The 24,328-nt window shown below is 36.5% G+C and overlaps 1 protein-coding gene across 3 annotated transcripts in view; it reads left to right on the top strand.

Annotated features, from left to right (window-relative positions):
• Nucleotides 1-24,328, top strand: part of ST18 (ST18 C2H2C-type zinc finger transcription factor) — a 101,142-nt gene that overhangs the window by 1,909 nt on the left and 74,905 nt on the right. For 2 of the 3 annotated variants that reach the window (XR_003556153.2, XM_027792469.2), the window contains exon 2: nt 23,692-23,798. The gene's annotated coding sequence lies outside the window, so the exon portion shown is untranslated. Of the gene's footprint in view, nt 1-3,257; nt 3,380-23,691; nt 23,799-24,328 lie in introns of those variants that run through there. The other variant, XM_027792470.2, reaches the window with a different exon arrangement.

Consider the following 24,328-nt stretch of genomic DNA (forward strand, 5'->3'; position numbering starts at 1 on the left):
CATTATTAGATTAATATAGATTTCTTGTGCCAAATTAGCGGAAATCACTGTTATACACAGCAACGAATCACTTTTTTTTTTTTTTTTTTTAGTTTTATTTACTTTGTTGAATAACAGGAAGACTTTGACATCATGAGGTTTTATTCCTGAGACTTTTAATATACCTTTGAAAGCTGAGCAGGAGAGGGTGTATTTTGGGCTTGTTTATTCTTTTGAAGGTTTCTAATAAGTAGAAACTTTGGTTAAATTATAATTTAGGTCAGTCAACGATCTGTAAATAAGGACCTTTGTGAATGAAATGACAGTTGAAGTCCCCTGATCTCTGGTTATTGTGTCAAAGGTGTGTAGCAGAGGTAAGAAAACCAAAAATGAAAGAAAAGGAGCTGTCCAGGGTACTGCAGCAGATTAATATTTACTCCCACTGTACAGAAAAAAAATCTGGCCCGAAGTGTTCACAAAAGTGCCACCATTTGTTACCTCCCCACCCCCACTCCCCAAACTAGATAAACCTTATATTGAAGTTAACTATAAAAAAATTTTCTGTGTATGAAAAACTTATTTCAGAATCATGTCACATTTCTGTGAAAATACACCCTTAGATCACAATAACTGTCACAAATTGCTTATTAAAACTAAATTTTTATGTAAAGATTTTTGTCAAAGTTGCAGGCAATAAAACTTTTCCCATCTAAACTAATCTTTGAGTGTAACACAAATGGTTTCTATGGTAGTGTCGTAATGTAAACAAAACAAACAAACAAGAAAACCCCAGATCCCAATCTTGCATTACTTGATTGCTTTTGAAATGAATTCTTGTCCTTATGTGACCTGAAATGTGTGGTTACAAAGCTATAGAAATCCAAACGATCATATTTGTTTGATATGAAATGAAAAAAAATAGTTAAATTGAAAGTTTAACATCATGAAATTCAAAATCCCAAGTGGTATATAAACATTAAAAGAAACTTTGGACTGCTAATCCTAGGAAATTAGTTTTATGGATTGAATTCAACAAGGCTTCAGAAATGGTTCCATCTGCTGCCTAGCAGCTGGTGAAAGGATAAATTTAATTCATTAATTCATTTGGAAAAAAGGATCCAAGTAGTAAAGACTTCATTGCTCATAATGCACATAGGTGGAAATCAAAACTGAAATTAGGTCCTGTTGATCATCTCTGATAATGAGGAACATTTTCTTTGTCATTGTTACAATGGTCCTGATCAGGCAGTTGACAGTATATTGACTATATGGTGCTAACTGATATTTTTATGTCTCAAAAAGTTGAGAATAGTTCCAAAAGCATCGCTCCTCTTCTGGGAGGAACATGCCTAACTTTTGGGAGTTGCAGATTATGTAGTTTTAAAAAAGCTGAAATGTTTCACTGTCTTTATATGCTGTCTTTATATGAATATTTGTAACTTCTTTCCTGTTAAATCAGTTTAAGGAAACAAAACCAGATACCACTAAAATTAGAAAATAAACTTATTCACAGTTTAGTCCCTTCAATAATCCAAAACCACAATGTCAAATGTAAAGAATTTATTACTTTTCTTTACTTTTCTATTAGTCACAAGCTTCATCTTTTCTTTCCTGTCTTTGATCATTTTCTTTTCATAATAAGTTACAAAAACTTAGAGGAAGAGGGGAAAATATAAGTTAAAGACTGAGGAAAGGCAATATTGAAATATCCAGAGTTTTAAAGGAAAAAATAATTGGACAAATGCTTCTATAAGAACTTGACGTTTAACTTGTAGCTGTAAAGCTATCCAAATTATCACAGCCTCCAGATACAGATTTTTTTAAAGTGGTTGCCTCTACTTTTTTAATCTAAATCACAAGCAGTGAGTGCAAAGTTATCTAAGGCTTTCAAACTGCGAGATGGTCAAGTGGCAAAGGCTGTTCACCTTATACCAGGCACACAGGTAAACGCACTCCTCATTACTTGCTGAAGGATACACAGGACTGATGAACCTGTTATCCTGAAACCAGTTAAATATCTGCCAATGCCTATTTTCAATGTTTCTGCTTGAGATGGTGATTTCATGAATGATATTTGGCTTTCCCCATTTCCTCTGTAGCCCATAGCTCACTGTGGTGGGTTTGTTGGATTTACTATAAAGGTTCTGTTCGCACCCTGTGGGTTGGGTTAAGAATTAGGATTTATGCATTTACTTCTACTGTTGCATTGTTTATACAGCTTTGGTTTAGTTTTGATCCCTTTTTTTTTTTTTTCCCTTTGAGGCTCTTCCACAGTGTCAGCTGCTGACTGATAGTAGGAGAACGGCCTCGTGGTGTGAATGAAAGGGACCTAGCGGTTGGTAAACAGAGATAAGGAATAAATAGAGCACAGGCAAAAGGAGATAGTTCTGTGGGAGCCCAGATTGCCGCCAGTCTGTTCAAGTGAGATGCAGTGCCTGTCCTTTTCCCAGATTAAATTAGTGTGCGAAATCTCCAGTGACCTCCTCCCCTTCTCCCCATACTCTTTAGCCAAGCTGAACAGCCTCTGCTGTAAAGTATTCATTTTATCTAGGGACAAGTTGGACAATAGAACTCTCCCTGTTACTTATGGACAGCTGTCGTGATTCATAGGGCTTTTCAGCATTTCATTTTTCGTAGGAGTTAAAAGGGTTTTACCTTGTAACTGACGAGAGGTTAGAAATGCAAAGATGCCAGCCCAGAGGTTGCCTGTAGTAAGGAAGTTAATAAATAAATATCACCACCACCCCCGACACACAAACACACACGTATCCCCTCCCCAATGTGCAGAAGGCTGTGTATTTTGTTAGTGCTGCTCTTCTTATTTAAAGGGGTTTAATTGTGATAACATGATTACACTGAAGCATGAACTGCATGGAGAAATTAACAAGCAGAGACACAGCGATATACAGGGCCCCCAAGGTTCCCTAAATTAAAGGTGACCAGTGCAAACCCAGTGAGTTCCCTTTTCCCTTCTTTGCCCTTGCTTTTGCCTACATCTCCTACTACTTTATTACCTGCAAATAACTCCCAGGAAAGAGTAAACCCTCACGAGATACCTTTGTGGTCCCGTATGGTTTTTTTTTAGTGATTTACTGCAAATATATTCAGCATTTTGACTGATTAAATAGACCTTCGGCAACCTTGAGGGTCACTGTGTAGAGTATGTACATAGAAAATGCATCAGCCCATTGTACCCTGGCAGCTAATGAGATTGGTCGTTAAGTAAATGACACAAAGCCTACAAAAAAAGCTTAGCAGCTCACTAGAGTATCACAGAGTGTCCCTGCACACCACACAACGACACAAACAGTGGACTAACCTAGCCCACCCCTGCTTTATTCTACATCACTGCTTCCCTGATGTCAGCGTGAGAGGCAGAACAAAGGCTAAAAGGCACACGGTAAGTCAGTCTGACAATTATGCCCTAGGGAGAAAGTAGAGCAAATCTTAGCCTAACCATGGGGTTGAAAGTCCGTTTCTAGACAAGTAGGTCATAATGAAGGGATTTTTTTCCCCCCTGTCACTTTACGAAGGGGAGAAAAATGTCTCTGGAATCAAGGTTGGGTTTGTTTCTTGTTTGTTTGTTTCCTTTTCTCTCTGTCTGATTTGCCAGCTTACGAAAGTTTCTGGAATTCCAAAAGTAACATGAAACAGTATGTTTTGTGAACTGGATATTGCAATGATAGTGTAATGAAATAAATATTCTTTGTAAGAACTGCCACACAGTAAGCACTGCCTCAGATGTACATGAACATCTGATGAACTTTACAGACAGAAAGTTTCTTTCTACTTCTCTGTAAAAATCTGCTGAAAATGTGTTATATGTATGAATACACATTTCAATCCACTAGCCACTTACACCCCTAAATACCTGGCACAGTTTTTACAACTATGCAGATATAAATGGAATTGTTACTATAATTTTGGGGTGGTTTTGAAAGCAGATTTTTATATGGTGTCTCTCTCAGTGTTGTCTTTTACGTGAGCTGAAATTAAAGAGTTGAAGATTGTTGTTAAACAGTTACACAGTCATTACTTATTTTCTTTGCACAGCAGCAAAATATTCAGTTGATATCTTAGAGTAGCAGGTGCCTGCCTGTGTAACCAATGATAAAATCTATTCTAGCAGTGTTTCAGTTTAGTATCTCAGGATCCTTTATTTTGCTGAAAAATGGCAACAGGAAGTTGCCAGAAAGTCTTGTTTGCATTGCTAAAATGTTTCTGTCTGCTTTGCACTTTGGAGGATCAGGGGATGTTAGGTTCAAAATGACATGATATTATTGCAAGATGCCTGTGTGAATTAAGTAATGCTTCTGCCCGCTCCCAGACCACTGAGAACCATATGTTTTAAGAATGCTTTCTCAAACACAGACAGTTAAAAAAGTGGGGTTTAGATATCAGCCTGCATTACAGTTGTTTTTTTTGTTGTTTTGTTTTGTTTTGTTTTGTTTTGGAAGAGTTATTTAATTTCAGAAAACACTTGTCAATAGATGTATATTTAGACGTGTCAGGATAACCTGTTCACTTAATTAAAACTCTTCATAGGTCACAGAAGTCAGTTCATTATGATATGTCGCTTACCCAGGGACATGACATCCTTTTTACTGCATGGACAATAGAAGTATCATCATAGCTTATAAAAACTAAGATTAAATGGGATATTTTAAGATATGCGTGTGATGATTTTTGCAAAGAGATGTGTGTATGCATATATACAAATCCACATGTGTATATTTATATAAAAAGTGTACATATGCCAAATCTGTGTTCACCTATATAATATATCAGTTCACTGAAACTCAGTAAATATTAACAGTTATGTCTGCTTTTGCATTTCCCAATGATTCCAACTCAGGAAATTTCATGATGAAGTAAACAAACTCAAGTAAAATTTTGTATTTAATTTTATTTTCCATATGTTTAAGGTGTGTGCATCTCAGCAACATATTTTCCTTATGTTACCTCGAAAAGTATAAGATATGAAAGCATCAGAAAAAAGCTTGCTTTTTCAGCTGAGCCCTATAATTCATAACTAGTTGCTAGATCAGCAGAGATTTAGTAAACTAAAGTGCTACAGCACAGTTTTGCTAATTGATATTAAGTTTTCAGTTCATTTTAACAAGTACAATTTGAGGATATTTTATGTTCAGGTGCATCACCACAGTGTTTAAAAAAGAGCACATGTATATCACACCATCACCACGCTTTTTACACACCTAAGTGAATAAGAATAAAGGGTATCAGATATTTCAGCATTCACCACATTAATGAATAAGTTCAGCTGTCCTTTATCCTATTAAAAGTAGAGAATGATTTCATACCGGTAATGCACGAGCAGAAGTGCTACAAAATTTGTACTGTTACTGTAATCTGACAGGTTGAAACCCAGTAAGTTTCAGTAGTTTTTTATAGCTTCATTATTTTTTCTCATCTGTCATTTCCTTGCTGCATGTAAGAGAAAAGGCAGAGAAAACTTGATTTCTGATAATTAATGCTCATCTGATCTCCCTGATAAACTATGTAACATACCAGATTTTTAGAAACCACTTTTTAATGGACTTTTTGGACCTTGGAGTCCAATGTGAGGCCTTTGTACATATCTTTGTGCATGGTTCCAGGGTACAACAGTGTGAGTTTTGTGTGTGGATCCAAAAAACTTTATGGCATTACACAGCTGGTTTGAATAATTTTAATTCCGTTTTTTACATGCTTGTAGATTTTCAAGCCAGTAATATCTAATATTCCTGATAAACAAGTATTTTCAAGGTCAGTCACAAACAATGTTCCCAAAGGCCTGGCTCTATGCTCCAAAATAAAAAATACAGCAAGTAACATACAGAGTAAACTTTATAATCTACTACATCCATATCTATATGGAGCATCTAGACTGAAATCTGTGTTACTTAAATGATTAATTTTGGAAATATGCATATATAACGATGACCTCTTGTAGTTTCTGTGCGCATAGTTTTGGATTCTGAAAAACTGCATAAGCAGAATAAGTGCTTCTGAATTTTAATTATCTTGAATCACTTCAGACTAAAGATATTGTTTAATTAGTGATAAAAAAGATTGTCTCCTTCAACTTTTTTTGGTACTTACATAAAATCTTTTTGGAGGGGAATTGCTCTCATTTACCCTCATGGAAGGCTTCTAAATACAAATGACAGATTTCTAGTTTAAAAAAAAAAATAAAAGTGATAAGTTAAAAGAAAAAGTTACTTGATAATGAAAACGGGGCTTACCTTCTTGGGTAGGTGAACACTGACAACAGCGTTTGCACACATGAGTGATTACACTGAGGTGAGGTCGATGGCTCACTTCAATGCAGTAAAGCAGGTGTGTAAGTGTTTTGAAGATGAGGGGTTTATTGATTTTCTTAATAGATTCGGGTAACATTTGCTAGCTCATTTTTCAGGTTTGGCTTCATATGTGAACTTTTCCCTCCATTAAGGAACTTTGGTTAAAAGGACCTAGCTTTTAATTTAAAGACATGTATTTGAACTCTGCTCCGTGAGGCATTAGATTAAAAAAAATGCTTTAGAACTTTTCCAAAATATCATTTAATGTCAGGATCAGAGTTCTCAATTTCTTCTTAACGGTGTTTCTTCAGGTGATAGTAAGAGTCACTAGATCGGGTCCCTAAATCTTAGCAGAAAATTTGACACCTTCAGTGCCCCTCCACCCCCCAAGTTAGAGCACTTGTACAGCAGCTGGATTGGCACAGCAAATTAGTAATGGCTCCAAAGGCACCGCTATGGACTGTCAGGTCAATAATCCTTAAGCATAGGAGGATATACGTGATACAGAGTAAAAGTCCACTTTTTAATGAGCATCAAAATACTGGTTTGCACTCCACATCAGAGATATTAGGGTAGTTAAGAAAACTGACACACATTTCAAATAAAAATTCACATTTAAATGTTTGAATAAAATAAATGTTAAAATACTGTAGTAGGAGCTACAGTATCCAAAATGGAGACTTTTTAAAATTTACTTACTACTGTTCTCAGATCTTTTCTTCCTTGTTATATCAGAAGAGTATAAGATGTTTCCATCCTGTCTTCAAATAACATTTTTATGATGCAGTCCAGTGATTTTTATGATGGCTTAGAGGGCCTATTTTTAATTTTGTTTAATTTTTCTACTGTGTGATTTTCTCCTACTTTGGGCAGAAGTTTGGCAGAATCTAACACACACAATCTAGATCTTGTTACAGAAGTAAGTTTGAAAGTAAGGATAGTGGTCACAGAAATCCAAGGCTGTGATTTTTGTATCAATCTATTTACTTTTATGTAATTCAATTTCTTGTGATTAGAACAACCCCAAACAAACCACAAACATTTGATTAACTTCCCACATTTTGGGAAAAATACATTTTCTTCCCTAACAATGTGGTTAACTCAGCCTCCATACAAGGTATGGAAAGTCACCAAAACCTGAACAGAAAGAATGACCATTGCAGTACAAATGAAGAGACTGAGTACACATGACATTTTCATTGTATCTCTAACATTTTATAAAATTAAACACCATTTTGAAGTATGGGTCTGATGGGAATCATCCTATATATAAGCATTCGACATTTAGTGAACAAAGTGCAACTGAACACATAAATCACTCTGAATAACATTGACACTTGGTCATAAGAAACATATATTTAAGGCTCAAGTGTATGTTCAAGCTACTTTATGGAAAGCCTTCCCATTTTTGTGAGAAACAGTGCTGTCTACAAAAAGGGTTAAAGAAAATGCATTCTGTTGCATCTGCTTACTAAATCCCTTACTTTAGTAGAAATTCAAATTTTGTAAAGATTATTCGTTTTATTGATGCATATAATTATAATCACAAGCCATCTGCTGATTTGGCAGGCATGGTTAAAATTCTCTAACTCTCATAACCTTTCAAGTACAGTGCCCTTGGGACTCTATTTCACTTTTATATTTTGGAAAACATGTAGGGACAAACAAGAGAGGTCATCTGCCGAAAGTCAGACCTGTAAAACATTAAAAGAATAAAGATCATGATGACTGCTCTTGTTTTAATAATAAAGAAAGTATTTTTGATTTTATTTCTGACTTCAGGAAAGATTATACTGGTTTCCATCACACACTTTGGGAATTTGAATTTTTTCTGGGGATTAAAGCTCTCTCCTAGCACTCCTGGGATCTGGGTTCCAAGTCTAAACTAAAAGAACAAATATTGTTCAGTCTGGTTGTCACAGGTGAATTAAACATATTTGACCTTGGCCTCAATTTTTCTTTTTACACAATTCCCATTACATTTCTATTTGAAATGTTTAACAAACACAATTCTCCTTTTTTAAATATTTTTTTTTAACTTGGTCATACTGAGTTTCACAGGGAGACACCTATCACAAATTTAGCTTTTTCCCATGAAGCTCAAAAGAGCATTTATTTAGAGGGCTATGTACAAAAAGACATAAAATGAGTGGCTAACTTTCTTTGCCCTAGTCATTAGAAATGCATGACTTTATTTATATTAGCCTACCATTGCTGGTGATTAACCACAATTACAAATCTTTGGGCTTTTAGCTTATGAGAAGTCTTGTTCTCCAATTTCTTGTGTCCTTCATCATGCTTAGCCAAACTCTTTTCTACTTGACAATTCTTTCTCTGTTTTTAGTCTCTTTTGTTATATTACATGTGGTGTTACTCGGCTACTTCTAGCAGAAAACATCCACAAGGGGAAAAAAAATTAGGAGATGCTCTCTCTGTCATAATACAAAAATGATCGCATTTCACTGAGTTGTAGGATATTGTCAGTGCTCTGGGTTAGGACAAAGGGTGTTTTAGAGGGAAAATATGTGAAGGTGGAAAACCTTGGTGAAGAATTGGGTAGTCCAGTGACTTCCTGATATTAGCAGAAGCCAAAGACAATCAACCCTCAACAGAACTGTCTTGCTTAATGCTGTATTGACATGTATCTTGCAGGAACAAAAGATGCGACTCTCTCTCCTATTTAATTAGTGTATCTGAAGGCCTGTATGCAACATGCATGCTGCTTTACTTCTTTTGGAAGTTTGATTCTCACCCCACACCCTCATTATAACAAGCAGGAGGGAAATGCACATGTTTGAAAGTGTCTTCACAGCTGAAACTAGGGAAACAGGCCGAGAGTAGCTCTGGTTTATTTCACAACCAATTAAGTATGACATCTGTTGAAACTCAGGAAATAAGTCTCCCTTCCCCCTGTTCATATACTAACTTAAGCTGCCAGTCTTTTGTTTGGATATGGTGAATTTGACTCATAAGACTTTTTTCTTTGGAGTAAATATACAATATGAAAAAAATAAAACATAAAGGTGTTTTTTATTAAAAAAACAACCAACTAGGTTTCACTGAGTGCATGTAAAAAGCCCTATCTGACACTCACAAATCAAGTAAATAATTGTGTCAACAGTTCTTTGCTTAAACACTCTCCTTACATGCTGAAAAAAGGCCATGTTTGTGACGGGCAATGTAGGCACAATAACATTTTCTTTTTAAGAATCTGGCACTTGTTGGATCCCAAAGGCCAGCAAAATTTACTAGAGGGAATTTGAATTTTAATTTCTTTAATGTTATGATGGAAAATTTGGGACAGAACAGAAGACACCAAAATGAATAGGGCATGTGGCATTATGTATGGTTAAAACAAACAAACAAAAAAATAATTAAATGCAGAGCCACTGTCACCGGTGTCATCAGGTTTCTCAAGTAGACAATAGTTCATAGTAGACCAAGTAAGAAACACAGATAAGCTTAAGTAGCAAACTTAGACTTAAGAAAAGTACCGTATGCAGTATCAGATAATTGTTCAAGCTGAGAGACACTTCCCATTTATCCAACACTAATCCATGTGATGCATTTATTTACTAGGAAAACTTTTATTCCTTCATAAAATTTTGTTCAATTCAAATGTTAAGAAGATGGTATTTCAGTCCATACCAGTTCCTAGAGTTCAGTTTCCCTCTGTTGTGCTTAGAACTTTATTGTCTTCATTCTTCTATACCTAAATAAAGAAATACTGACCCTACCATGCTGACCTTTTTCTTTCTCTGCCTCTTGACCCTGGATTCTCCTGTGTCTCCAAAGCCACACTGCTCATATCAAAGCTGTGGTGAACTCTCCTTTTCTTTAATTTTTACCATCCGCTGATGCTCCCTTTTATTTGTTCATCAGCTTCATTTTGTTTGCCAGTTCTTTCCTACAAGGACTGGCACTGCCTTCATTCCTGGAGGATGGCTCCCTACTCTATTTCTCTTGCTTTTTCATCCCTATTTTAAAATATAGCTCAGAGCCACATAGTGTACGTGTTATTTAAGATGTAAGATGCTGCTCAGTGATTGCCATAGGTTCATTTGTTAGGAATCCTCTGGTGAAATGTCAGTGTGCACAGTGGAAGTGTCTAGTCCTGAGCCAGTCATCCAGATTCCCTTTAGAGTCAGTGGAAATAAAGAGACATTTCTTGGATGCCATTGATCTCACCCTGAAGTAGATGTACCAAAAAAATAAGATGTATCATACATCTACACAGTGGCAGAAATGCCTGCAGGTTGCCTACAGACTGCCCAGAGACTATGGGAAGCCAGCGGTTACTACCTCAGAAATATGTATCTGCATTTCAGGCACATAAAGTTAGGGAGGTGAATTGTGTCCTTCCTGTCCAGCCTACAAACTGGACTTGATTTCTTCTTATATTTTGTCTCCACATAAACTTACTATTTCTCACAATTTCATACAGGATGGGGATATGAATAATGTGGTATACCTTAGACCAGAAGTTTCCTCTTGTAGATACAGGGCATTGATGAAATTCAGTGTGTGCTCAGATATTAATGGAGAGCAGAACAGCAAAACTGAATATTGCTGTGCAGCTCAGAGGACCAAATTTACCCCTGAAACGCGATATTTACAAAGGGAAGGGGGCAATTCCCTGCTTGGTTCTTAGGACTCATATTTCCTTTCAGGAAAGGATTCTTTTTCTTAAAGCTAATTCTTAAAAAAATAAGAAGAAATAAGCTGTAAAGATTAACAATACCATTCATTTCAAAATTCAGTAAGGATTTCTACATTAAGCCGGCTGGATTTTTTAAACACTGCTGATAGAAGCTTTTCCAGATTCAGCTCCCCATTCTCCTGTTGGTCACTACTTGGACTTTGTAGACAGTTTTAGGGGTGCCTCTGTGATTTCTCTCTCTCTTCAGACTTCCAGGACTCTGTTTTTCAAGCTGTGAGGTAATAGAAGGATAGATTAGGTGATCGTTTTGCACTTTTTCTGTGGGTGATTATAGTGATTTGATGTTCTTCATGCTATCATAAAAACTACAAGCAAGCTTTCTGTTCAAAATTTCAGTTGCTGTACATACTTTGTATAGCCATCAAACTTTTTTTCCACGTTTGAAGAGATTCAATGCCACAAATTTTTCTTTTTAGAAATTATTTATCATACCAATAGCTTTAGCATATAAGTGTGCAGCGTTTTTTAAAAAAAACTTCATCCTTTACATCTCTAGGGACAGGTTCTCAAAGATCCTCAAGACTGAGTCAAAGTGCTTAAATTGTAGTTCTAAGCAGGCAACCCAGAATTCCTTCAGGGATCAGAGCTGGATGGAGCTCAGCTAAGCTATGCTAACCCTTATGTAGTGGATGGTCCATATGGAATAGCATATACCTTAATCTGTACCATGGGAGGCACAGGCTGGCCTTGGAAGCAGGGAGCCACAGCTAGGTCTCTGATAGTCCTTTACCTTTTTATACTCTTTCCCTAGAGGGAGGACAGTCACAGGAGTAAACTCTTAAGATTATGCTCAGCTTGATCTAATTTTATAACAATGAGTTTTACAAAGGGTTAGTAACTATGTGTCCCCAGTAGCAGTTGCACACATCAGACTTAAAGTCAATGAAAATCATGCCTAAATTGTGGGCATGCAAAGTTAATTATGGAATAAATTGACACCAGTTCAATAAACATAACCCTTTAGACTAATTTAACATTTATCCTTAAAAGCCTAACCTGCTCACATACAACATTCTCAGAGTTTTCTTCCCCACAATCAACATTTTAGTGGCTATTATTAAACAGTGTCTTCTCAAATATCCCTAACTCACTTTGGATAGTGTGCGAGAATAAATAGCTTTAGCCCCGAATGCTTTGGGCCCATTATTAATATAGCAACATTAGTAATACCACTCATTTTTATTGTTATTAATGTATATAATGTGCTACTATTTTGTGATCATAGGAAATAACACTGTAATATTGAAGAAGTGCAAGTTGCTTTCAATCAATGATTGCCAGTCTTCAAACAGCAAGTTCAGCATTGTGAACACCCTTCAGGTCATACAGCTTGCTTCCCTATTTATTTGTGGGATTTGGGTATTTATTTGTTAGCTGCATGATTATCCCTGTCTTTTAAATTTAAAAGTTGCAGGGCAATTTTGATGATATTTTAAAAGTAAAGAAGTCAAGTTTTTAAGTAGGGACAGTATAGAAGATATGATTTTGGGCCCTAATTTTTTCAGAGATACTTTCTGGTATGCCTCCTCCCTCCTGAACCTCCAAGAGGGATCCCCACAGTAGAACTATCATCAACCCAATAGGCTCTTTGGAGAAGCTGTCTTGTAGTATACCAGTTGCTTCAGCATGCAGCATGAAGTCTACTTCTAACAGAGAGCTAGTAAGCCTTGCTACTGACAGAATTCAAGTTAATCAGACTGCATCTCAGGAAAGGGTGAGACTCAGTCCCAAGGGTTAGGTTTTTGTATTCACCAAATGGAGAGGACCTGTTCCTGGTTTTTCTGCCTGTGGATGAAGAAGGTGTAATGTTCCTTTTGAGAACTCAAGAAAAGGCAAGCCAGTAACATGTGAAGACCTCTGAGGAGATGGAGAATGGCTCTGTTATCCCTAAAATAAGATTAAATTTGAATGAGATACTGCGTTGGAAGAATGCATAATCTCTTGAGCAGAGGGAGAATCTGAGGCAAAATGGGCATTACATACTAAGTTTTCCCTGGCCTGACCTGAGTGATCAGAGGTTTATGTGAATGATTAAGCTCAGTTAATGCACCTTTAGGAAATTAACTATCACACAAAATTCCAAAACCAAGCAGGAGAATCGATTCTAACAGAGCAATAAATACATATCTGCCTTCTAAAAGACCATAACCACACTGGTCGCGTTTTCTCATTGCTTAGAGTGTCCCACGTTGCCAATACAGTTTACAGAACTTAAGGCCCCTATGAGAAAGAGGTGGTGCGTTACAGCAATGTTCAAAGGAAAGTATACTACTCATTTCTCAAATGACTATTCAAGTAATCCCTTGGAATCCCATGGTACTTCTGCCTTGGCATCTTCAAAAACAAATTTATCATAATTTGAGCTGCCAGTCCTACAAGATTAACCTGGACCTGGAAAGCTTAAGTTTCTTCTTCCGTCATTATATTCAGATGACTATATTCCTGCTTTAGATTTGTCAATTAACCATTATCTCATGTAACACCCAGCAAGACATTCAGCCTCAAATAGTATCTTCATGAATGGGCCAGTTGCAGACACAGCTGTAAGTAGTTGAGCTCAATCTCACATAGCGTGTACTGTGTGGTGTTGCTTTGGTGTATGGTGAAAATTTACTTTCCCTGCTAACACCTGTGGATCTTATCCCAAGGAAATCTGCTAAAATCAGGGCAACCTCCATATCGTCAGTTTTAGCATAGAATCGTGTTTTGAAGAGAGTGCCAGCTTAGAGTTCTGCCTTGGTTATATGAAAAACAAACATTTCCTGATTGCTGACCCAAACAGGACTTGACCTTTGGAAGCTCTGTCACAATGCCCATCTTTAGCCAGAGTCTTTGTAGCCTCCCATGAGAAAGCTGGAGTAACCACTAGTGACTAATTGTAGGTGCCCACTGCTGCCATAGCAGAACCCATGCCCTAATTTTCTTCCCAATAAAAGGAAGCTAGGTATGATTCCCCTCCCTGTTATTAAAGTTAGCCTTTCTAAATATCCCCCAAGTTTTATACATTCCTTAAGGAGGACACATTAAAGTGATGCATGAGGATCACTAGATCTTATATGGCTATAAAGAATACATCCTGTTCACCTCAGCTAGAAAATGATGTGTTCTATTTGCTTGCTGTTGAATCACCTTCTAGAATTATGTAAAAACATTAGCGGGTTACTGAAAGCCTTATATCATTGTCTCATTAGATTTTGTCATAAAAATAATAAAAACTCTTTCCTTAAGTGCATTATTTTTTGCACTATTATCTATCCTGTTGCTTAAAACAGTATTTTATAAAGTTTTCTAGTTCACAGACCAGCAAGACATAAACATCCTCACCCAACAATCGTGTAAGACAAGCTAGATAGCTACACAGATCTAATCTTCCTCATATAAACTATTATGCAATATTACAAAAAAAATGAATTTTTATTACTTTTCATGTCCTTAGTTTTCTAGTCTTGTCCACTAATTTATTAACCTTGAGAACATGGTGTTTACCTGAAAAATACAATTGTTTCCATGAAAAGAGGCATGGAAATGGAAGGAGTTTTATGTATTCTTTTTTTAAACTGCTTTGCAAATTCTTTGCACAACAAACCTCGCCAATCTGTAAACAGGGCTCTAGCTACTGTGTTTGTCCACAGCAAGAGCTACAGATGAACACAGTGTAGTTGTGTGATGACAGGAACAGCTGACTCATTAGTAGAGAGCAGTGAAAGGTAATTAACCCTGGGAAAAGTACAGCTGCCATGCGAGCTGTTCCTTTCTGTAGGATCTGATTAGAAATTAGTGTTAAACCACTGATTCTTTAAAAAAATGTCATTGATAATTCACTTTCTCTCTCAGGTGTGGCCCCTAAAAGGGGCCTAGGATAGAACTAGTGTACAAAAGGTCTTCTATTTAAAAAGGTCTTTTCTGAGAGAAGTACACACCTGTTTGGCTGCTTCTGGACTTTTGTTAACCATGAATATTGTCCCAGCTTTGAATGTTTTGAGGACACCCTCCAAGTCCATGGGCAGCGCAGAGAATGCATTGTCAAAATGATTTAAGGTAGAACTTTGTTGGTTGCCATAACGGCACCTTTAGTGAGGCTGATTATTTAAAAGTCACAGCTACTACTTCTTGTACCAGGACATAGTTCTGATGCAACACGACATAGACCTCTTCAAAAGAAAACAAAAATCTGTCTCCTGGGGTAGGTTGACACAGCATATGAAAGAAAGGATTACACCCTGAGCATGAAAGCTGCCCCCTAGCCCACCCCTTTCCCTGCACGCATCTTGGTATTTGAGGTGCCAACAGAAGAGGCATAACCCATGATTTAATCTGACATCCAAACAACAAGCCAGCCTATTACATATATAACCAGACACCTGATACAGGCCTACTTATCAAGAGTGACATAACGATCAACTAAAATAGTATAATTTCATTACTATGCTACTTTAATTTCTAAACTGTTGTTTATTATTTACAACTGTCATATCCAAAATAGTTAGTCATCTTACTTTGTAAGATCTTCTGGCCAGGACTGTATCTTTATATACCTGTGTGCTTAATATAATGTGCATGTGAGTGCTTTCACATGCAAATAACATGCATTATTAAAGTCCATGACAGCATTCTGGTTGTTTTCAAAGGATCCAGGCTTACACTAGGGACTCTGAAGGGTAACTGTGTTTAAAGTTATAAAGTTTGTAAGCCATCTCTCCATAGGATCACATTTTTCATCTTGCTCAAGTCAAATTTGCTGCAATAGGATGAATAATGTATTAGTATTATTTTACCAATATAAAGTAATATTACAAAGATGTGTTTCTGTAGTGTTATTTTTAACTCAGTAACATTGAGAACAAAAACATTCAAAGCAAAATGGTTAAAGATCTTTCCTAGGAGAATGATTCTTTTTATAGGAAAACAAGTGAAACAGATTTTTAAATAAAGACTTGACATTGCAAGAGGACAGATATCTCTGGATTGCCTAATGTTAGGAGAGATGAGAAATGTATTTAAAATTATTTTGCCATTCACCATGCATTAGTTAGTCCCCATTTTTCTCAGAATTGTCCTTTTTTATTTGTTCTTTTGTTTGTTTTGTTTTTGTTGGTTTTTTTTAAGTAAAAAAGCTTGAAAAGAAAGAGAAAACTTTTTCTTGGAAATCCCAAGTAACAGCATACGCTTGAGGTATCAGGTTGAGTTTCAGAGGAAGTGAAAGCATGAGCAGGCTATTAAATTGAACACATGAGGGTGAAAATAATATTCATTACCTTAAAGCATGGTTAGAAATGCACAAAAGCACTTCACAGCACTCTACATCGTTGTCTGCATTTAGCTGAAAGGTGAAGAGACTTGCTGAAGGTCACAGAATAGATCAGTGGCAGAGGCAGGAAGAGAGTTCCAGAATCCCTTTTTTCCGAATTATTAGCTCAATCACAGTGCCTTCTGTTTGTGTCTACCACAGAAGACAGGTATCATTTTAGGAAATAACCTTTGCCCCACTCTGGAATCATAAAAAGCTCTGAAAAGAGAATTTAAACCACCATCCCTGGTGCCACTGGCCTCTTAATGTACTTTGAACAGACTGAAGAATCTTTCCCTTGCTCCTCACACCTGACAAACATTTGCTGAGAGAAATGAGAAATGTTTTCAGATAAGAAGTCTGTCCCAGTGAACATTTAACATGCACATTTTGGTATCTGACAATCATTAGCCTTTTTTTTTTGCATATTCTTTACTACTTTGATTTGCAGGTGGTATTTTTGTTCTTGGTTTGGTTTTCCTGTGCTCTTCAGCATCTTCAGGATCTTCAGGGCAGTGTAGTGCAAGCAAGCCCCATTATCTTTAGCAGTTAGGGTCATTACAAGTCTTTTAGATGGTGGCAGACTGTACTTCACATGGCACTCTTGAAGTTAATGAACATATGTGATTTGCATGTTGAGGGAAGGCACACTTCCCTTTGTGTGACTTTCCCTTTCTTGGGACATGTCTGTCATGCTTAATGAAGACAGCTTGCTGTTCAGAAAGGGGAGGGTGAATGCACAGGATAGCAGAATAGTAGTTGTATTTCTTTTTATAAAAATAGTTTATATTTTTAGGTTCGTTGTTCCTTTTGACTCCATGTCTGAGAATGTTCAATGACCTAATTAGCCATGGGTTTGGTCCAGCATAAGAATTGTGATGTCCTAATCTGGGCTATTAAATCAGTCCCAAAAAATTTGGCTGGAACAGTCAAAAATCACAGGGAAGGAATTTAGTAAAGCCTGTAAGTATTGGAGAAGTGACCACTTTTACTGAACCTAATCAGCTCCAGCACTTCTGTAGGCGTCCCATGCAACCATAACAGCACCCCCATAAAACTGCCCTTCAAACCCCTTGGCTCCTGACTAGCTTGCTGGAAACCATGTATGGTACAAGGACTGTAACACTGGTGGATAAACAGCAGGTGTGTAGCAATAACAGAGCCAGACCAGAACCTTCCTGATGCTGAAAAAAGTTGTAACAGAGTACTTAAAATGACACGGTTTTGCTGCTCTTACTTATTCTGTGCTCAGAGGTCTCCCACTGGCCTCAGTCCTGCAACTACTAAGCACCTCTTTGATGAGCGTAACATGGTCATCTTTTGCTGAAGCCAGTAGCAATCCCTTCGCCACCCCGCAGAACCTGACAACAGAGATGGCTCCATGCAGGAAAAGTCATCCAGGCTGAAAAAAAGAGTAAACATGTTTTAAAAGAAAACAAACCCTGTGTTCCAGAGTCAATGATGCATGCTCTTTGAACTTTTCTTTTAAAATTGCTCTGAAATCATAAGGTTGTTATGGTGTGGTTTTACTCAAAATAATGCATATCATTGTAACACAAGCCTTGAAGTTAAGTGGCTACTTTAATGAAACATAGTTACCATAGTTACAGCAGAAGAACAGAGAATAACTTTTAGGCCTTTTGAAGCTATGAATTAGTTTAAAAAAGGAAAAGGAATAAACAAGCATGCAGAAGTTTATTATTCAGTGTTTCATGCCTGACCAACTCTAAAAAAGAAAAACTCTCCCTAGACTAAGGCATTAACATTTTCCAGCTGAAATCTGTAATTGCCTATCAACAAACAAAATTACATTTCAACTCCTCAGTATGTTTGTTTCCATGTTTTTTCCTGTCTTGTTTCTTTCCTGAAGAAACAGATTTTTCCAAAGTTCTGCTTTCAGCATTTTGTTAATAACTGACATTTTACAGCACCTTGGTTGCCAAAAAAATAATGCCCTAAAGGCAATAATACATTGCTAAACACAACTCATGAAATCTACGGTCTAGCTCTATTACTCATTATAAACACTATCTTAAGGCTGATGAGAGGGAAATGAGAATTTGTCATAGTGAAGATGTCTTCTAAGACCAGCTTTGTTGTTTTTCAGTTTAGCATTGAGATGTGCTCTATTCCTGAAGTGTTAATGGAGGTCACTGCCGTTGCTCTCCTTTACTGTGTCAAAGCAAAGGAGTTCCTACATAGTTGACTATTGAGAAACAAAATGATGTTCTTTCCAGTGTATCACCTTCAGCTTATGAGCCTCTAGAGCAGCAGTGATTAACAGGACTTTTACAAAGTTTCTGTGTAGTTACAAGGACAGCTTCAATCTTCTGTCATTTTTTTGCATTAGCTATGATTATGCTTTTACCACCAAAATGCATTTATTTTAAAGGTAACAATACAGACTCAGAGAATAGCTTATGTTTCATCTATATTTATCAGCACTCACTGTACATTTGTGTCTTCATTACCAGGAAATATTAAGGGACATTGTGCCATCTATTCCTGTTTACAGTTTATTATGCAGAGATAGGAAACACTTAGCATGTAAAATGAATGTAGAAATTATTCCTGGATAGAAACACGGACATTTCCCACTCGTTGGCTCTTTCTCCTCCATCACCGGATCAGAGTGTAATTGTCAGTAATCAGGCCTGCTTGCTGCTGATAAAACCACTCTGAATGCTAGCAGCCTTCTTTGTGTGATGACTCAATTATTCCAGAAGTGCCTCATCAAATCTGCCCCATCAGCTGGGCTAATAAATAAGGAGAAGAAACTAGCCCCCCAAAGCAAATTATAAATCCATTTGCATTAACCATTTCGCTGGTCCATGATCTAGGCAGAAATAAGCATGGCAGATTGTGTTAAGCTTATTTGAATATGTTTATAATGTTTACAGCATGCAACCTTTTTTTTTTTTTTTTTTTTTTTTTTCCACAAGGTGTTGGAATTATTGGTCATGAATAGCATCTAAATGCAGTTATGTTAATTACAGCAAAGCCTCAGGCATCTTTGAGGGATAGTTTGTTGCTTAAATCAGGTGAAAGTTAAACCCTTCTGCTGGGAGAAATATGATCTTGCACATGGCATTGGTATTACTGCCCTGTTTAAAACAGAGGACGAGTGCAAGGGATGTGTTTTTACAGGTACTGGAAGGACTACTACCTGTGCTACCAGACTGTCTTGCACTAGTAACGTGACCTCCTGTTCATTTCAGGGTAGAACTAGGTGAGGTAAAGTTTAGTTTAATAGCTGGGAAACAAAATACAGTAGTTGGAGCAGCAATAATTCTCTTTCGTGTGTACTCTGCACTTAATAGTAATAAGTGTGAAGAGGAGTACTCTGCCCAAGGGAAATTCCTTTCTGAAGCTCAAATTATATAAAAATGGTGTTTCCAAGTAGACTCCTTCAGATTTCCAAGACTACCCATGTGTACTGCACTGAGGGTGTTAAAGTGAAGCATAAGAACAAATGAAATTAATTTGTTCAGTCATGTACTGAAATTACACATGTGGTTAAGGATCTCACTGAGGTGACACCTAAGTTTGTGCAGAACAGTGCGTAAAGTTACATACTTCAGCCTGTGCAGGTTAAAGATCTGACTGCAGTCAAGAGCTCAATATATCTTCATTTGTTTATAATGGCATCTTTTGCTTTCACATATTATTTTTTCCTCAAATACAAAATATGTTGCATTATTTTATCTTGAAAAAGAGAAATCACTTTCACTGTAGAAACATGAAAAATATTCAGGGATCATAATGGTGACCACATTGGATTTTGTTTCCTTAGCTATTACTTCCATTTTGAGTTAACAAATCACAAACTGCTGTGATTTTTCATTTTCATATTTGCAGTATATCAACTAGTGATGTGCTAAATGAGAGAAAATAGAATTCATCTGTTGGAAATTCTATCCATTATGCTCAAAAAAGGGGTTAGAATCTTTTACAGATGTAGTACAGCTTTGTGTACTGCAATTCTGACTGAGAAAACAACCTCAGATGTCTGGTGAGATAATTCCTGACTGTACAATATGTCTTTTCTGCTTATTAAATCCTCAGGAACTCTCTAGTAATTTGACCTGAATGAGTGGACTTCTACCCATAGACAATGGGTCAACAAGAACAGTTGCTTGAAGGGGATTGTCACACACATCTGATGTTGAGGATCAGGGCCCAAATAGTGATTCACATCAGGATCCTGGTATGACTCATGGATCTCAGTAGGATGGCACTTCAGAGTCAGTAGAAAATCATGTTGCACTGGAAATGGCTATAAACCAAAGGATGGATTGCAAAGGTTCCAGGTGACTTCACTGAACCATTACACTGACAAATCAGGCAACTCATTTATTCCATCTTTGTGGGTTTGTAAAGTTTATTATTCTGGTTGAATTAAGGTGCTGGGGAAGTTTTTCTTTGCAGGCAGGCAAATTTCACCTTCAGGATTAAAAAAAAATCTGTTCAGACATGTGGGGAGTTGAAGTGCATGCATATTTTGCTGTCTGTAAATCCTTTTGAACTCTTCAATAAACAGACAAATAAGTTAATGCAAGTTTTGAATACATGGGGCCAAATGAAGACAGATGTGGACTTAACAAGAGTGATACCATCAAAGAACCTTTGTTGACAAATAAGTGAATTAGTTCTACCTGATTACAATCAACAAAAACCTTATCATCAAAGCCATCAATAACATAGATGTTCTTATGGGCTCTTGAGGCTGAGATTTTAATTTTTGCAGTTGGCACTGCAGACTTCTATCTGCACTTCTAACAATGCCTCAAAATCTGGCATTGAATTTATAATTCATAAAATTATATGAATTTATAATTCATAAAATATACTAAAATAAAGTGTTTCTCAGTAACTTATTGTGTAAGATCTTGATGTTACTGTGAAATCAGCACTAACTCTTGTTTGCTTCTTGAAGTATCAGATCCCAGCACTTATATTTGAAATGTATGTTGTTGCTTGGAGTGTGGACAGGGGGTGACACATAATTTATATTCCATTAGGGGTATGCCACATCCCATGACACAGCATAATCCTACACACACTACACACCCTGTTTATAGCATGACAGATGCATGACATTGTATTAGACTTTTTATGAAACACGTATCTTCAAATGTGGGTACTCACCCACGAATCAGTTGTACGGCAGCCAGCAACCTGTTAAGTGAAAAAATAGAAAACAGCACATTTAAACCTACTAACTAGTAACTTCTGTTGCCGTTACTCACAGAAGAGGGGTTCATATTTTGTGCTTTATATGAAGTCTTGCTTTTGTCCTGCTATAGCACTGTCTGCTTTACAAAGCTATCTGATGGTGTCACGTGCAAGGCAGATGGGAGTAAAATAGCAAATACACTGTTGCATGTAGTTTTCCAGCACAATTTTAAAACCTGCCCCTCAGCCCCTACCCAGCCCAGACTCCTTCTCTTAAAAGAAGGATTTTCAATGTATTAGCTTATTATGTAAAGTTAAATGTGAAAAGTTTTGTATATTTTCCTGTCCTTTGTGCACTTTTCCAAGTGGATCTCAGCTGTGCTGTCTTAACTCTCGGTCCCTTAGGATGAGAGAGACAGCAGATGGGGTTAGGGCAGAGGGCTGATGCTTCTGACAGCAAACGGCCTGGTTGTTGAGTGGAAGCTGTGAGCGTCAGGAAGCTCCTTTTCCCCAGAGAACCAACTAACCACTGAAGAAAGTTGAAAATGAGCCCTTTGAGAAACGCTATTAAAAGTAGTAAAAAATTGCAATTGTGCAGATGATGTGCTGCTGTGTGGTTATTCGGATGCTAATGAGTTTGACATTAGGGAACTGAAAGGGTTTACAGCTACTCCCTTATGTGATTCAGTTCTTTATTGGCAAGCTTTGAGAAAATAAATGAAAAATATATTGCTAATAAATACATAACATGATAGGATTTTAGACAAAAAGCTGCTAAGTTTTAGGCTTTAAAAAGAGCTTTGTTCACTATTGTAGCTATTCTTAGAGATCTTTTGTTTTAGATTAGTATTTTTGAACAAAGAGGAAGAGACAGGTAGAAAGCTTTAAGACTCCTTTTGGGTTTTTTTCATGGATATTGAAATAGAATAATGGGGAAAGAGGCCTTTGAGGATAAACAAAATCTTTTTCCAGCAACATATTGGCTAGAAAACAACTTTAAAAATCTTTTCAATATCGGACTGTTTTGTTCTGGGTTTTCTCCCTTCTTCATCATCTTGCATCTGTTGTCTGTTTTGCTGTTTGATAAAAGTGTATTTATTTTAATTAAAAGTTATTGATGGGATGCAACTAATATTCTCTCTATTGGGACGGAAGCAGAAATTAGTCACTCAATAAACTCAAGCTTTCCGGAGAATCTGTTTAGAATGAGCCTTTCCAGTTGCTGAAATGTAACATTACACATTTTCCTGACAAAACTTCATCAGATATCATTAAATGAACACTTAAAGCTTCACCTTCAAGTTCCAAAAGTTTGTCTGAAAACTTTTTTATAATCAGAATATATGGAATGAATTGATCTATTTTACTAAATACACTGGATACTATTTGAAAAGGACCTCTGAAATTGCAAGTGATTGTAAAATTTTTATATTTAGGTCACTAGTGGCAGGAGTGATGCTGAAATAAAGCCTGCCCATAATAACTGCTTATGGCCAGATTTCCCCAGTTGCAAGTGCCTACAGCTTTAAATGTCCGAAGGGTTTGGGTATTCATTATTTCTGAATACATGTCCCTTAGTATTGTACACTCAGATCTAAACTTCTGCAGCTCTTCCATTGCTGTTACTATTGATTCAGCAGGAGTTTCCCCACAGAAAGGAAGAAAAATTGAGCATGGAGAAATGTCAAGGATGTCCTTCAGTTTGCTTATGGTGAGAACATTATCAGTTTGCCAAACTTTAAACTTTGATATTCAAAATCAGAAAAAAATAAAACGATGCGATTTTCTGCTATTATTAAAATATTTTAGAATGCTTCTCATTTATTTCACATCTTGTACTGAACCATCCTATTCAGTCAAAGGGGTTCTGATGCACTAAAAAACATTTGGCTAAGGATTTCTACATAGAGAAACTATGGATTTTTGTCTGTGCAAGAAGAAAAACTTTTCTTAGAGTAGGTCTATTTTATAAGTCATCAGAAAGGGTGTTAACAATATAAAGGAAGTACAACAACAAAAGAAAAACTGCTATTCTTTCTGCCTTTAAGAAGCATCATTGATACCTTTATACCACATCTTTGAAAAACCGCACAAGAAAACAACACACCTGGATTATTTGCCCATTTGATTTAAAGAATGTCCTGTTTCATCTATGCTTTATTTAGTATAGCTGTTGCTTTTTTTTCTTTTGTTGTTTTGTTTTTTTGTTTTTGTTTATTTTTTTCCAGAGAATGAATTTCAGGATTATCTGTTAAATCAGGCAAGGCATCCTGGGCTGAGTGACGAATTTGGTCCTTTGGAATCTGCACATATTTTCACCTGGAAACACACAAAGGTGGGATAATTTCTTTACAAAAATGAATTTGAGTCAAAATATATCTATCTATTAGTACTAGAATACTATGTGGTTTCATGTGTAGTGTCTCGTGCGCAAAGACTTTTCCTCTCATAGCATCTGCTGTTTTAAGAACAGCAGTCTTCAACAATCAGGTATAACAATACCGAACAATTGAAAAATATATAAATCTTTGTAAATACCTAGAAAATTTCGTTTTTAAATTTTAGAGCTCCACTCTGTTAGCATTACATACAGACAGGAACACAATTATTTTTAAATCTATATGACTCCAGGAGTGAGAATGTATTTCATAATGAGCTGCTTAAATTTAACCTGTGAAGGATATCTTACTCGTGATTTTTTTTTTTAATACCTATTGAGATTTTTTAAACTATGTATCAGTGGGATTAAAATTTTTGTGTATTTGTAAAAGATATCAAGGTGTCAAATAATTTTTTTCTTTTTGAATATTGACACTTTCTTTTTTCTAAAAAATTATATTTAGTACATCATAGCCCAGAAAATAG

This window comes from Falco peregrinus, chromosome 3 (genome assembly GCF_023634155.1).
Source record: "Falco peregrinus isolate bFalPer1 chromosome 3, bFalPer1.pri, whole genome shotgun sequence".
NCBI classification, from domain to species: Eukaryota; Metazoa; Chordata; class Aves; order Falconiformes; family Falconidae; genus Falco; species Falco peregrinus.